The sequence below is a fragment of the Centropristis striata genome, chromosome 1, assembly GCF_030273125.1.
Source record: "Centropristis striata isolate RG_2023a ecotype Rhode Island chromosome 1, C.striata_1.0, whole genome shotgun sequence".
NCBI classification, from domain to species: Eukaryota; Metazoa; Chordata; class Actinopteri; order Perciformes; family Serranidae; genus Centropristis; species Centropristis striata.
In genome coordinates, this window is record NC_081517.1 from 18453162 (window position 1) to 18470359 (window position 17198).

The window sequence follows — 17198 nt, forward strand, 5'->3', positions numbered from 1 at the left end:
ACATCATCAATTTAAAATGATTAGACATTTTAAACATTATATTAACAAGTAAAGTAAGGTTTTGAGTGCAGGACTTTTACTTGTAGTGGAGTAATTTCACAGTGTGGTAATAGTACTTTTACTGAAGTAAGATATCTGAATACTTTTTCCACCACTGCTGCCTTGACATGATTGTTGGCAAAAGAGTGGAAACTCTGATATAAGACCCTTATACATTATATATCTCTCCAATATCCTTGTTATCCAAGTTACAGCTTGTAAAAAGAACCAGTTTCTTCCTGCAATGTGGGCCGTGCCTCTCCAGTATCACTTTGAGGTTTATTCAGAATTGAAAAGGACGTGAAGTGCACGGTGCATATATTGGAATTTCTTTAAAATCTGTCTCTGTGGCCGTTCCATATAAAGGACAATGGGAAGTGAAATGCATTTCATCCTCAATGTCACCTAAATTGCCTCCTTTCCACAGTCTGTGCTCCCTTGGTGACCAGGTTTTTTTGATGGCGCTTCTCTCTCTCTCGCTCTCTCACTGCTCAATAACAAACGACATGATTTATGAAATATGTCATCAGAGTTAGCACCAAGGTACAGAGGAGCAGAGCATCTCGCCCCACACTGAGCGAATTCAATTTATCACTTGATGACCAGGGAACTGTGGCGTTGGACCATAAAAGTAGTATTGTTTGTTGTTTCCATTCATTTGAGTTATAAACTGATTGCTTGATTGATTCCTTCATGGACTGATTGATTGACTGAGTACTCTATGATTCAGTTACCAGCTTCTCCTTCTCAAAACTCGCTGTCACCAGCAGGCTGTTTGTGTGTAGCAAACTCAACAAAACAAAGCAAAGTTTGCCTTCAACATGACGTTAACTATCCGAGGAGAGCTTTCTTTTTTACCCAGGATGATCTGTTGTCGCTGTGATGAGGTTTGTCAGCAAGCTGTCTCTCAGCCTCTCTCTGAGTCTTATTCCCTTCTCATTTCTCTGCACCAGCGCGAAGCAAAGAGCAGCCATAAGGTTGTCTCTCTCAGAGCTCATTTTTACAATCTCTGAATTTAATGAGCATCTGCAGCGGAGCAGTCGATGGTTTGCTGATGAGCAAGAACTCGTTTGTTTTGATCATTCGCTATCTGGAGGACTTCAAAGTTGGAAGTCTCGATAGATTTTCTATGGGATGGAGTGGCAGGAGATCTCCACAGCAAAGAGGAAGAAGGACGCGTCCTGAAACGTCAAATCAATGTAAAGCTGCAGAAAACAAGATGCTAATGTTGCATGAATTAAGGAAAACAGAAGGAGCTCACGAAGGAAAGAAGTTGTGACAAATCAACTCATAGAAGTCTGATAAACTAGCTTTAGGTCTTGTTACAGAGTTTGTTTCTGTAAACTTTTATTTTGTATTGAATGCACAGTAGGGGGTTCTGTTGCTGGTCTGCTTTGTACAAATATTTTGTTTGAAGTTCTGCAGTAATGTCCAAAAGTTGTGCAGCATCTGAGCTGAATAAATGAAAGCTTAACTGATGCATTTAAGTAAAAGCTGAAACAGAAAAGGATAAAAAAAGACAGAAAGAACATTAATTAATTAATTATAACTTTATTGGACCGTAGTTCTGTTACATTTACTGTAAAATAGCAACCATAGATTATAGATTTACATAGATAACTCTAAAAGAAGTGGATGTAGCCATCACAAGGGCACCTATTGGTTTGCAAGCTACAGTTTTGAAGCCTTGAATTTGGAACTTGCCCGTCACCATCTTTGTTGTTTGGAGCCAAGTGACCATATTTGGACAAAAGGGGGGAATCTAAGTTAACACTAGTGCTAGCAACCTTGGTTGGTTAGCAATGTGCATTTGTAATTTAAGATAAATAGCTGCCAGCTTGGATTGTCCATTATGAACAACTAAATGCAAAAAAGGACATTTTTAAGTGACCAAAATGTTAAATCAACTTCCATGAACTGAAAACACCATAAATGGGTGCAAGCTCATAACGAAAACACAGGGTGCAAAGTGGTCGCGGTATCTGTTGTTTTGTCTATTTTACTTTAAATGGGACCATAATTTACAAAATGAACATCCTGCTGTATTTAAGAAGACTTATAACTAGTAATTGAGACTGTAAACTTATTAGAAAAATGTTTACTGAGCCAATAAAGTGAGAATTAGGATTATTTTCTCATAGACTTCCATATAATCTGATTTATTTACAATTTGCTGTCAGTGGAGTTGACCCCTGCTGGTCATTAGGAAGAATGCAGCTTTAAGTCACTTCCCTCTTGTCTTCACTCCATATGGTTGTTGCTATATAGTGAGACATATTTAGTCGGCTTAACACTTAAAAAGAATCCATAAACCTGCAATCATATACATTTATTAAACAAACCTTGTTGCCATTTTTTCGACTGGAGCTAAACTCGATTTATACCCATCTTCAGTTTTTTTTTATTGTTTTTTTTACCTCTGACCGAGAATCTTTCAAAATAAGGTACCTCTGCATTTAAAGGTAATACGAAAATAGAAGTTATAAAATGAAATTTTCTTCTAAACTGTTCTGTGTATTGGCATCATTTAAATTGTGTGACATGTTGAATTCCAGGGTTATTGCTGTTTTGTTTTTATTAGTTTTACATCTTAAAAACCACTTCAGTTGTACTTTAATGAATCCCTTGTTTGTGCATTTAAATTGTGTTATAAACTGTTTTTATTTTTTAGCGCTAAGTCCCGTTGGAGTGGGTTTGTAGTGGTTATTTGGTGCGTAAACACTAAAAAATGTATTTTGTTTGTTTGTCAGTTATTCTGACAAATTCATTATGAGAGGAGTCTCAATTCTCCAACAGAGCAGAAATAATCAAAAGACTAAAACAGGAAAGAGGTCAGATTCATTTTCAGATGATTTCAATCAGAAGAGGTAAACATTTTGTTTTCAATTTAGCTTTCAGCTTTTTTTTTGATAAGTACAGCATTCAGTTTTGATTCAGTTAAGCAATCTTTATCTTTGCTCCAAGGTGAGCCTTTTCTTTTAATTGGTTAAAGCTGCTTTTCAGTCAAAAATCCACTAAAACATAGTTTTCCTCTTACCCTGAGTGCTCTCCATGCACCCCATTTTTTTATTTTTGTGATCGCTGACATTTAAAGACAAACTGAAGCATCTGATGACGTTCAAAGGAGCAGAAAGTTACTCTTTAAAGGCTATACACTGACATCTTTTTCTAAAAATAAAGACGCTGTTAATCACAGTGGACTGTTGGAAACAGTTTATTTCTGCAAAGAGAAAGAGGCATTGTGTACGTACGCTGTTTTAGGTGAACTATGCCTTTAACTAATGAAGGTGGCCTGCACATAATGTAGCTGCCGAGCCATGTGTCTTTATAAATAACAATCCTCTGTAGTGTCATTCATCTACATCTACTCGTCCAGTCTCTTTGAGATCCGTCCCCCTCCCTCCCCCCTCCCTCCCTGGGCTCCCATCTCTGTAATTCAGATTATTTTAATTCATATTTCATCCTTCGCTGTTTTATTCCAACTTGATCTATTATTCACGGCCCGCTTTAAAAATGTAACAGTGCGAAGGTCACTGATCCGTGCTTGGTCCTTACTGGCTCATACAAGATACCATGTGCACACACACACACACTCATACATACACAAATTTACCAACGCACGTGGAAAAAACACAGAAATGTTTACAGAAATTATGCATGAGGCATGAGACCCTGTTTTTTTTTTAGAGTGGCCATGTGCATGATGGGTGAGAGACAAAGAGAGAGAGAGAGAGAAATGGAGAGAAGTTCATCCATCTGTGGACTTTTACGACAAAAACTCAATTCTGTTTAGCCTTTAAGACACAATGCCAAGAAGCAGATGACTCGGGCACTGTAGGCCACCAGAAACACAAACTAAATATAGACTAAATGACCAGAAGTTGGCCTCTAAGACCAGTGGAGAAAGACAAACCTGGCAACCCAGAGTCTGCTAGAAAAGAAGCTCAACTTTCTTTTTCACTACAGCCAGCCTACAGTTTAAAGACATAGAAAGTTTTTTTTACAAAATAAAACTCAATTGCCATGAATTCCACACACTGTCAAAAGGCCTGTTCTCATTCGCTCTCCTTACCTACGAAGTAATAATTGTTATATAACAGATGTGATCATGAGCCAAGAGGTGCAGTTTATTTCAAACCATATTGGCATTTGTTGTTAGACTCCTAGTAAGACTGGTCTCCCCTCAAGAATGTCAATATAATGCAGCAAAATAATACTCACATTTACATTTTTGACTGTCCTCCTTCGGCATCTTGTGGACATAGTATTAATGATCGACAGCAATGTGGATTTTAAATAGCAGATATTACACTCAGGGCGGGATGGATTCTAAAGACAGTGGACTTTCACCAGAAAAACAGGGTTTCTGTCCCATTTGAAAACAAAAGCAAATAACTTTTTTTAATTACGTAACTTCTATTTTTTACGTAACTTCTGTGGCTCATGTCACCCTTGTAACTACTTCACTTCTGGGAATTATGTACATTTACTTACTGTTTAAACTGTCTTTTGTAATGCCTTACCAGGAAGTTTTTTGCCCTTAACCTAGGTCAGTGGATTTGTAGTGTAATTCACCAAAAATGCAGCCTTTTTTACAGCTGCGAACAGTACATGTATGTATAACTTTTTAAAAACCATTTATTTACTATGGATTTTGTTCATTTAACAAGCAGATAACAATACAAAGTACAGTAAGTCACATATAATAAAAAACAAGAAACAGGTATAAGGTATAAGCTCCAATGGTTTGCATTCACTCAAACATGAATGTATAATGACTTGTGTGCCATTTTTAGAACTCTCTGCCGTACCGTGAGCCACAAAACGTTCATATGTGTTGTTAGGGTTGGTACTGACAAATGGTCTAATCTGTCGTTTTGGTTGGAGATCTCTAATGGCTGTAGTAATTATGACGGTAAAAGGAGGAGTAAAGGAGGAAGTCAGGTGTGGAGGAGCTTGGGGTTGGTAGATGGGGTCAAAGTATACAGGACTTCCTGTAGAAGATAGTTTTTTATGTCACCTAAGAAACCAAAAGCTTACAAAAGTTACCAAAAAGTTACCAAAAGTTACATAAAAAAGTTAACTTGTAAAATAATAACATCATTTTCTTTGTCTTGTATTAAATCAAAGTAGTTCCATTTCACAATGATGAATAGAGTAATCATATTTGAGAAGATATATGAACCGTTGTGCTTATCTGTTCACAAGATATAAAAACTGATTTATGAGGATATGATGTCTCAGACTGAATCAAAACTCCGAAGAGTGTTTTCTACTGAAGGAAAAATATGTCAAAATATGTCAGAAAAAGTCACAGCAACAAATCATAAAACTCTAATGAGCTTTCTCAACTTCTTGATTTTTACTTTATGTCCTTTCTTTTATCCTCACTTTATGTATTTATTTATTTATTTATTATTTTTCTTAAAGACTTGTTTGAGTTTGTTTTTACTTTTATGATAGTGTTCTATGTAATATAGTGATGTCGTTGTATAGTTAGTATATATATGTATATGAAACAATATATATGAAACATGATTCTCTGTCTTTACGAAAGTTTTTTTCCATTTCTTTTATTAGTGTTTTTAAACAACCTCTGACAACAAAAAAGCAAAACATTCACATCCACTATAAAGGATATTAAAAGGGTAAAATAAGTTGTAGAAGACATACATAACTGGCTTTCCCAATGACATAAATAAAAATAAACTGACATGATAAAAATAAAACGGGTTGTACAGCACGTAGAGGTAAAATCAAAAGCTGCATTAGCAGATAACAGAACAATCAAAAGTACAAAGAAGACAACTGCAGAGGATCACATATTAATCTGTATTTATAGCTCACCGGCTCATTACATTACATAAATCTGCATTCTCCACTTATTAGTATAAAAGGACCCCTAGCTTTTTCAAAGAGGGATTGTTTCACTTTAATAATGAAAGTAATCTTTTAGAAAATCTAATCTTTAAACTGTGGTTACAAACTGGTCTTTTTCCAAAAAATCTAAGACCACAATATCTGTCTTATTATGTCGTTTTTATCAAGTTAGAGTCCTGAATTATGAATGTGACTTTGTTGCACCTTAACCTACTTTATCAATACTGCACTTTACTATATAACAACATAAATTATAATAAAATACAATCTGGCTAATTTGGGGTACAAAAGAAGCTGCCAACAACTTCAGCAGCAAAACTACATATAAAGGAAAAGCTCTCCCCCCACTAAACATACTGTAAGACCAGCTTGACTCAAGCAAAAGGTGCAACACTTAAGCCATCATCTCCATGTGCAAACAGGCTCTCAAAGTTTTACACAGAAAACCCAATACTCACCATCATTGCAGCATTCATTTTCACACTTGCACCTATGAAAAGGAATGTACTATAATGCATATATAATCCATTATAATCATGAGCTATGAGCCAGCATATGCAGGGTTGCCTCTAAGGTAGTCAGGTAACATGGTATAAAGAGCGACAAAGTTCACGTAGGGAGGAGGAGGAGGAGGAGGAGGCAGGATGGACGGATGGTTCAAACAAACACAGGAGGCCAGTGTTCATGTCCTGTACTACCTGACTTATGCACTTAATTAACATAAGTTACGTGACAAAGAGTTATTTAACAGAGTTATTTTACCCAAACAACAACATTTTCCAAAAACCTAACCAAGTAGTTTTGTTGCTCTAAACAGGTTCTGCACTGCAGGTGCTTGCACAGGCACAGTGTTTGCTTGATTGTCCATTAGGATAATGTGTCTTAACAAATATAACATTGTAAGTTTGGAAAATCTAATGAAATACACTGACACCTGCTTGATTTTTAAGATCCTTACACACCCTGCCAACAGAATAAGAAGCTCTGCCTGTTGTCAGATATACCAGGCCTGGTTATGTAATATTCACCAGCATCTAGTAGAAAGTAGTGTGTTCTTATATGTAGTTGTGTCTTTGAACTCTGTGCTGCATGGCTTACATTACATTTTACTTACAGTACTTGTAACTGCATCTTTTACGTTTTTTTTTTCCAAGCTCTCCATCATCACTATTGCAACAATTCCTGCTCTCAGCGTTGTCATTAAGAGAGAATAATCTGTCCAACGAAAGACAGGAAGAAAATGAGAATAAGAAAGAATGAAAGATGGGAAAGGGGTTGGGCAGATGCTGCATGCCGAGCCAGCAGATGGTGAAGTTGCAAGAAAAAAGGGAATATAGGGGGAGAGAAAGAGACGAGACGGAGAGTCATCGACATAGAGTGAAATATGAGGATGAGGAATAGATAGAGAGCGAGAAAGAGAGAGAGCAGGGGGAGTGACGGAAGTTGTTTAAAAGAAACCACAGAAGCAGAGGAGAAGTAGAGGGAGAAACACACTGCGTGCAATCTAACACACTCTTAAACACTCTTACGCAGTCACTGAGTAGCAGATCACGGAGCAGTTAAACAGGATCACCAGAATTAATAATTTAAAGCTGTGAGTGACATGGTTGCGGTCTCTCGATGTGCATTCACTTTGAAGCGTGCACTCTCACACATAATGTACAGAAAGCCGACTCTCTCCCTCACTGATGTGCATCTATGCACTGAATCCTAATTGCCTCCTTTACCAGCCAATTAAATGGCAGTATCTGTCACCATGACAGCTCATTAGTAAATCAGCATTCAGCTTTCAGGCAGTGTGTTTCCAAGCGTGTGTGTGCGTGTGTGTTTGTGTGTTATTCTGTGTGCAGCAGTAATGCCTCATAACTTTGCCCAGTATGCAACAGCCGATCGCTGACCCGACCACGTGTGAGTCTGTGTGTCTGGGAGTGCTGCTATTAGCAGGAAATGGAAAATGTTTTTTTCCCGTGACTGTGCATGCAGATAGACGAGAGAAATGGGAGCTCTGATTCATGGCATTTTGTAGCTGCAGCCGCTTCTGAATCCATTTTCATTTGTTTGGAGGAGAGATTTGCTCCACGCCTGGCAAAACATCGTCAGGCGACGCAGGGAAGCGGGTTTGACACCCTGCCAAAGAGGGAAAGTCCCAGCAGAGCATGCTGGGAGTAATGACTAAGAACAATGGCGTTTTGCCTCAATACTGAGGGGGTTCAATTATGATCTCTACTGCGGCAACTCTGAATGTACTTTATATTAAAGTCCAACGGAAATTACATCGCAATGGATTTTCTACAACACTAAACAGATCTCCTTTGTAAATTACATTTATAAAACAGGATTAGCCCTCAAATGAAAGATATTAATATTTTCAAGTTTTATAATTGCACCAGTCAAAACATTTATGCATGAGGAAGTCAATATAACTTTTCCACTCTCTAGCTGATTCAATCTTTTCATTCATGAGCATGGAAACATTTCTTGTCCTGCAACATGGCTGGCAGAATGCTTCACAAACATCTATTGAGGGGAAAGGACACTGACAATGCCATTGTGCAGCTTAGTTAGCTAAGTATTTGGAATGGCTTAAAACTTCACTTACAAATGTTGAGATTGTTGGTCAGTTCTGATTAGGGGGGTAAAACGGATCAAAAATGCATTGTTGGAAAATAATAGCAAAGAAAAAGGGAAGAAAGGAGGAAAATGAAAGACAAATACAACTTTCAAAAGAACAACTCAAATAGGTTTATCTGCATATTAATCACTGATTTTTGTAACACTGCAAGTCCTATCTTGAGGTGTTTTTAAATGATTTCCTTAATATTTCCCAATATGGCTATTAGTTTATTATTTCAACTTTGTTTAACATCCCAAACAGTGGTGGAAGAACTATTCAGATCCCTTACTTAAGTAAAAGTACTAATAGAACACTGTGAAATTATTCCACTACAAGTAAAAGTCCCGGGGTTAAAACTTACTGAAGTAAAAGTACAAAAGTATCAGCATCAAAATGAACTTAAAGCAACAAAAGTAAAAATACTCGTCATGCAGAATGGCCCCAATCAGATTGTTAAATATATTATAAGTATATTATAAGATTATTGTTATTGATGCATTTATGTAGGCAGCGTTTTCATTTGATAAAGGTAGGGTTAATTTAACTACTCGAGTAACTACTACCGTGCTGAGGTTTAATTAAAGTAAAATATGCATAATCACTTTAAATGTATATCATAAAGAAACTAAAGCTGTCAGCTAAATGTAGTGGAGTAAAAAGTACAATATTTGCCTCAAAATGTAGTGGAGTAGAAGTATAAAGTTACATAAAATACAGTACAAAGTACAGTACATAGTTACATTCCACCAGTAATCCGAAAGTGAAGTGATTTTGACCTCTCAGTGTTTCCTACAGAACTTGATGTTTGGTTGCAACAGTTGTTCAGTATTTGACATCTCCTACCAGAATGCATCTTGGAAATGGCTGTTGAGTTGTCTAATTAACCAAGCTTGTACTGTATATGTGAGCTATGAAATAAACAGATATTTTACTGTACAATTGCTGTTCTGATGATACACCCAGGACAGTTTCATGTCCATCCGAGCATTACAAATGCTCCCACTGCAAACCACCTGCAGAAAAGTAATGAAACTTTTACATACTAAATCTTGCATGCCTAAAATAACTCTTCCCATGTCCCTTACTTTGATACCACTGCTAACAAAATGCTGCCTGTCATTGACTTACATTGCATGTCCATTCTGGCCAGTTCAGCTGTGAGGACAGAGAACAATTTCTGCTGTCTTTGCTAAAAGGAGTTCTTTCTCCCAATGATACAAACTTCATGGGCTTTAAAACAACACTCCCTAATGGGTCACCACAGTGCTGCTATCGGTGTATGCTCTTGTGCTTGCTGAGTGGGAAGAGAAGGGTCATCAAGTCCAAGTACCAGCTCCAAGTCGGCATGAAAATTTTACAAGCTAGCTGTTTTCCCTGTAAGCAGTCCACTTGTTCGTCTCTTGGTTTGTCCTGGCAGCTTGCTTGATTCTTCTCCCTGCACTCCATGCCTCCTTCAGTCTGTTTTTACTGCAGATTGTTCTCTGTCCTCTCCTGGTAGGTGTTCTTCCCATCCTCCATTCCCCTCTTTAGCTCCCTCTGGACAGACTTAAAGTCCTCCCTGTCCCAAAGCCCTGAGAGCTCTCTTCTTCCTATTTAGAGGGGATTTGATGGCTTTGTCATCCGGAGTTTGTCCTTTGGAAAACAGTTTTTTTGTTGAAATCTTAAGTGTCCACACAGACGCTGAAGTAATCCGTAATGCCGTGGGATAGTCCTTTGATGTCCCACAGAGCAGGTTCGAGTCTGTGCATTCATTAACAGTCCAGGCGACCGTCACACACTCCTGAGACCAAACACTCACAGTCCTGACAGCAACCAGTTCCTGCTCGACAGCAAAGAAGCATCAAGTCACGGTCTGATGTGTCGCTGGAGGAGAAGCTGATTGAGCCGTATAAGTAGTTTCAAGTTCTGCTTTTGCATGTGCATAAATAAGATCAAGTACCCTTGTTGATAGTTGATCAAGTGAATAAGTGGCCATTTGGGGCCAGTTCAACAAGCTGTAAACACAGCACTGACATATTATCACCTTAGGAAGTTCTTAAGGTGACCGTGTTAGCATTCAGTGATTTATTTGCACATCCAGCAGTCACTGAAAACATTAGCGTTTATTGTGCTGTATTTCTGACTGCATGCAAATGCCCAAGTGCAGCATTCTTGCTCTTTTTAAGTCTAGTTTGGTCTCCACCAACTCCTGAGGAGAATATCTTCCTTTGACATAGAAATGGTCATTTCATCCACTGATAAAATGAAAATATTGATTTATGCAGCTTTAAAAACCTAATGAAATGAAAAACGTCCTTTAGAGCTGAATCTTTAAGGTGACCTCATCCGTCCTAATCGACATGAACTAAAAATTGAACCACCAAAGATCTTATTATTTTTTAAGAAATACTGACCTGCTGCTGCCCTTTCCGTGGTAAAGTCGCCACTCATATCTCCATTTACACTTTGCAACAAGTGTGCTCCTTAACCTGACTGATGCTAGTTTGTGCAAGGGGGACACTATATTTTACTTCACGTCAGTCTGGCACACATGGGGCTCATACCAACCTGGATCAAAACAACACCATGTGCATACACAGCATCTTTCATAAAGCTGAAAATAAACACATATTTCATATGGTTTGTCTTGGCAGAATCTAAATGGAAAAGGTAGTGATGTGTCTCTGCCAAAAAAGGAAGAAATAAAAACTAAAGTTTACTGCAACATCCCTGCCACCTGCTTGTGTTTATCAACTAGCTGAGATTTAATGTCATATGCCTCCTTCACACAATTTAAATGCAGGCATGCAAAATCATAAGCGATGAAAAAAGTGACAAGAATGGGGGGGGTGGGGGGGGGGGGGGGGGGGGGTTAGCAATTAAAAATTAATGTTGTTTTTGCAACTGTCGAGTTCAGTTTTAAAGGCATGGCTCAGACATGACATTTATGAACTGATCTTACAACCACTACAGCTAATAGGAAATCTGTCACAATTTAATTTCAATTCAGCGTCTGTTGTTTTCAGTGATCTTGGAATTTGTCCTCTTCTCAAGCAACATAATTAGGCTACTTTAACAAGCGTTCAGTTTTGTACATCACAAGAAATATATGGTCCATTTTAAGTACATGTCTACACTGTTGTCTCATGAATTAGTTCGAAAACAATTCTGAAAGCAAATGTTTTAATTACCTCCTGGTTATGATAGTATTAGACTCGCTAATATTAACTTGGTATAAAGAAAATGGAACCATCAGGAGCTCATGTTAAGATAAAGGTGATGGTTTTGCGTTTCCTGGTTTTAGCATGCCGAGTTGTGCCGAGCTGTGCCGAATCAAGTCAAGATTCGGACTAGGGTCAAAGTGTGCCCATTCGGCATCCAAGCAGGCTGCAGTACGTCTCGCCCCCCACAACACAAAGTCCCTGTGCATTCAGCTCTAAGTATTTTTGTTGCTTCTAACTGAATCTCTGCGGTTTGAGGTTTAGTTTCTCTCCTGCGTCACTGTTTGTTCATTCATATAATTCTGAATTTCACTTTCAGCTGTATAGGAGACATTTTCTGATTTTATTGCTTAATAATTAAATCTTTTAAATTAAAAAAGTAAATAGCAGGGGACTTCTGAGTAAGTCAAATGTGTTTATCACTGAATTAGGAGTGACTTTGTTAGCGGCTATTCTACATTAAAACATGTATTTTAATGCAGGCAGAAACAGCTACAGTGAGATATTACATGAAGAGCTGCAGACAACAAATTCTTACTGCACTTTTGCAAAAAAAGCATACTTCCAACTGGTAAACAACTTATTTTACCTGCTGTGCTGTGTGGCAGAAAATCACTTGCAGAACATGTGAATGGAAAAGTCTCTGTAAAATGGTAATGTTAGTAACATTAAGAGTGCTGGAGTCACATTTGACAGTTTGGGTACTCGCAAACATGAGAATACAGAGAAATAGTGTTCAACATCTCAGCCTCATCAAGCTTGCCATATCGGCATGTAAGCTAATCATGGTTATCATAACAATACTATAGAGGTTCTGCCTTAAGGCACTCAAATGCTGACCTCTTAACTCATCAGAGCCACACAAGTCAGACAAATTAACCATTTTGCATTCAGTTTTTGCCAAATGGTGACAAGTTTGCATGCCAATAAATTGCTTTCCCTGCTTTTTCTCTCCAGCACAACAAATTGCAGCAAAGCCAAAAATATCTTTCACCATGTCCTGTCCCCCGCAGCACCAAACGAGTGCATCATATTAAGGAAGTACGGATTAAATTGTGCACGCATTAAGTTCAATGTAGCTGAATTTACTGTAATGCAGTATCTTGCATTTCAAATCAGATAAAGTGCAATATGAAGGAAGAGATAACAGGGACAGTCAGAGATTTTTAAAAAAGAAAAGGAATTTGGTTAAGTCAAAGCAAGCATACAGTACAGTCAAAGTGGCTGTTAAAGGTTATCCAGCAGTTTAACCCATTTGATCTGTTTTTATAGAGCATACTGTGTGCCGTGTCACATATACAACACCACATATATCACATGGTGAATTACACATACAGCCTATATGTTGCTTAGCAGTCAAGAGATATGACATTCAGGGCGACCCAGGCCGCCATGACCGGCTCGCTGCGCCCTGAGCTCGCCTGCGGCCAACTAGATTTTTTCTTCCTCTTTTTTTCACAACAAATCAGATATCCCACGCTGCAGACCTCCCACTGATGGAGACCAGCTGAGTCTGACTCACTCACAGTGCTCCTGGGCTCGTTGGTCACTGTGGTTTTAGCCTTTACAGACACTAGTCTGTGAGGATAACAATAAACACCCAGCTCCTCTCTGCTGTCCTCTCCATCCGCAGCCAAGGGGACTATAGAGGAGCAAACGCACTGCTGATGCACAAGGAATAGCTAAAGAGTGCTGCGTGAGTGTGTCCGTGCATGTGTGTGCGTGACAGTTCAGTAGTAGTTTCTATGTTTAGCTAATTTGCCAGCAGTAATGCATCAGAGCCTCCGTTTTTAGTTATTGTTTTTCTGCAGGCTCCTCATCCATCTCTCCCCTCGTGTTTTCCCCTTTTGTTTCTCTTTTTTCCGACCAAAGCGACCAGACCTCCTCCGTTTCCTCCTCCACTTCATGCTGCTTCACCTGAATGCTTTTCAATTGTGTTGCTTTTCAGTGTATTTTAATGTCAAATGACGTAGAATATGGCTGGGTGGGCTACAGCCAAAAAATCCTTCAGAGACCAAAATGGTCTTCACGGTTCATAGTGCGGAATGTGTGTGTGTCAGTTTGTGTGTGTGTGTGTGTGTGTGCAATTGTGTATTGGAGGAGCTTGTCTTCATCGCCTGCAGTGATTAAAGAACGTTTGTGATGTTTGAGATGAAAAACTGATCTCTGCAGTAGAGCTCAGAGCACGGGAGCTCAGGGATGTTGACTGAACGTCCGACTGTTTATTTTGTCCAAAAGGCTCATAGGACTGCATGGACACACGCACACACACACACACACACACATACAAACACACGTCAATACGTGTGTTGGCAGTGTCTTTCAGCTGCCAGTAACACTCTCTGGCTATTCATATGTTGTTCAGTAACAGTTTTCTATTTTCCCTTTTCCCAGCACCTCTCTCTCTTTCTCTCTCTCATTCGGTGTCTGTCTCCCTGTTGGTTCTGTCCCTCTGTAATATCGCCTGACTTTACTTGTCAGCACTGATAACCGCTAATTCCATTTAAGTAAAATTCCTTCAAATGTAATTTACATAAAGAATCCTTGTTCTTTGTACTGATCCAGAGACTAATTTTGGAATCACAGTGCCGCTCAGATGACAACCTTTGCTTGCCAAATTATTGCATAAAGAGGTTATGATGCAGAAAAGCACCTTGACAGAAGACTTTACCAGTCAAAATAGTGCATGCATAATTTCAACATTCAGTCAATTTGCATTAAATTATCCTGCAAAATGTAGATAATCAGGTTATTTAGCCCACATTATTATTTCATGATCTTCAAATCTAATTTATAGTTCTGCAAATATACTTGGCATTTTGGAAATTGGCTGCAGGGGAATCAAATAAGAGTTATAATCATGAGGGTAAGGTTTAACAGACGTACAGGGGTGAACAAAATATCACCTGATAGTTTAACATAATTCAAAAATTGACAATTCATTTAACCCCTCTGAACAGATATTGTGACTCCTATTTTGAAGAAGTTGGGATGCTGTGCAAAACGTAAATTAAAACAGAATGTATAAAATTCAGAATTCAGAGTGAATATTTCCAAACACTAAAGATGTATCAGTTTGAACATTAACAACCGTAAATAGGAACAGCTGCCCTGTCCGGTAGTGGGTGTGACTTTGATAAGATTGAAATAGTTGGAAGGGGAATGTCTTTGATTTAGCTCTTCTAAAATCAGAAACAAGCAAAAGTGTAAAGAATGGATTTAACCATTTGTCGGTTATTTGTCTGCTATTTAAATGCTTGGCTAACCATCAGCTAACTAGTAACTTTGTGTTATTACTGTCAAAGTAAGTAAGTAAAATACAGTCATGTTTTTGCTTTGGTTTGTTTTTCTGTTTGTCAAGCAGAATTATGTACAAACTACTGGCCTGATTTTCATGAAACTTGGTGAAAGGGTGCAGCTTGGGCTAAGGAAGAACCCATTCATTCAGTTTTGGAGCAGAAATTATTTTTAACTTCTAATATTGCAAGATCTGGCATGGCCTTGATGGAAGTCTGCGTTTTGTAAGTGCCCTTCTAGTTTACAAAAGCAGTGTGGCATGTTACTAGCTAGACACAATATTTAGCGGTGGTTATGGATTCATTTACAAAATGCTTGTAATTTCCTCTGCTTCATGATATCGGCTCTGTCCTGCTATTTGGATTGTGGACTCTTCAACAATTCCAGCCATAATTGGATTAGATAGTGATGTTGTAATATGAGATTGAATTTGTTTCATAATTATTTTTTATTAATTGGCGTATTTTCTTATTTTCAATTTATTTAAACAACATTATTAATTTGGGAAATGTATTAAACTATAATAATTTACCCTAACTACTGTTTATTTATTTTGGAACAATTTTTTTATGTGGAATTACTGTGGTCTTCTGGGTGAAAGGTGATGTTTTGTTGAGGGCAGACCTGGGCATTGGGCTGCCCTGGGGCCACACCCGGCCCGTTGGCTGTCCCTGTCCGGCCCGCGTGAGGTTACCCAGAAATTAGAAATCAATCAACTGCAGTGTTTTTATTTTGAAGGCGATTTATGTATATGCGTGAGTGCATATGAGTTACCTTGTTTCTAAAATGGCATCTCATGGTAAAAAAAAGAAAAGTTGACATGGAATTCAAGACATTCAAGCAAAAGACAGACTGGATCTTTCTCACTAAAAAAGAAAAAATAACTGAAATACACTAATAAATTGCAGGTTTACTATAAAACATGCATGTTCTATATTGTTTTTGTGGTTTGAATCTATGTTATGTTAAATGGAAAAGTGCAATAATGATTGGAGATTTTACTATTTTTACAGTTATATTTGACTTACTCCATGTTAACATAACATGTATTATTACTAGTTGCAGCTCAAAACTAAGAATTAAGTTCAGGGTATTGGTCCGGCTCTCTGCATCCTTTGAATGGTCCATTGGGGAAATGAATTGCCCACCTCTGGTCTAGGGGCATGTGAGGGGAAAAAGTGTTGTGGTTGTTTTCTGCACGCCTGAGTAAACGGTGGAAACGTGAACTGGTCCGCATGCTTTTCTTTTTACCCATGACTCAAAAGTAATTGTAAGTCAATTACCAAGTGAGACTATAATTGAGTTAACGTACGGAAAGACCTGCATTACAAAATGTTTGCCAAACTCTTTGATTATTCCTCATCCTTGCACCCTTTTCTCTATAGAAGTAAAGCATTCTGTGTGTTAAAGGTGAGCATATGTTCCTGGAGTTTTATGCCCAAGGGTCCTATGTTCCCCAGCTCAATTTTCTCCGAACATGACACATAATGGAGACCTTTCAGTTTTATGTTCTCAGCAATGTATTATTTTTGTTTGAGGTCAAATGTTCAGTGTATGATTCCCTTGTTGAAATCTCCCACAGCTTATAGTGTACTGATGTTATAGCCTCCTCCTTAATACCCCCTTAAATTTTCTGACTTTTGAGAAGATATTGTTCTTAAGGGGGATCTTACCCCGTTTGTGTGTCCAGGCTTTGTGTTGGAGCTTGTCATATTTTGGCAGGGGTTGGGCAAAATAACACTTTACAGTAACAGGAAGTCTTCTTCTTAGAGCTTACTCTTATTGTCCACCGTCTGAAGTACTGAAGTTGTTTTTATGTCCCGTTATAGGCGACAAATTCACACACAGAGGCCTAGTTGACACTTGAGGATGAACAGTCATGTGACAGAGAAGGTTGTAAACTCTCTCTGTATGAAATTGTTTTTTTCCTGCGAGGCAGAGGCTCAGATTAGCCTTGGAAATAGGAGCTCTTTCTCTCCGTCTCCCTCTCTCTGTCCATCATCATTGCCAACTGTCAGATGTTGCTGTCATCCTCAGCCGTCCCTTCATCCGTCTCTCTAATGGGAATCCCCCTCTGTTTTCTCTCCACACAGCCCTTATTTCAACAATCCCTTCGTTTTTTCCCTCTCTTCTGTGTCCCATTTCTAGGTCTATCTCTCCTCGCCTTC

The 17198-nt window shown here is 38.4% G+C and overlaps 1 protein-coding gene across 1 annotated transcript in view; it reads left to right on the plus strand.

Annotated features, from left to right (window-relative positions):
- The window catches only part of LOC131971945 (protein ELFN1-like), a 150080-nt gene that overhangs the window by 77676 nt on the left and 55206 nt on the right, over window positions 1-17198 (plus strand). The gene's annotated exons all lie outside the window — the stretch shown is intronic.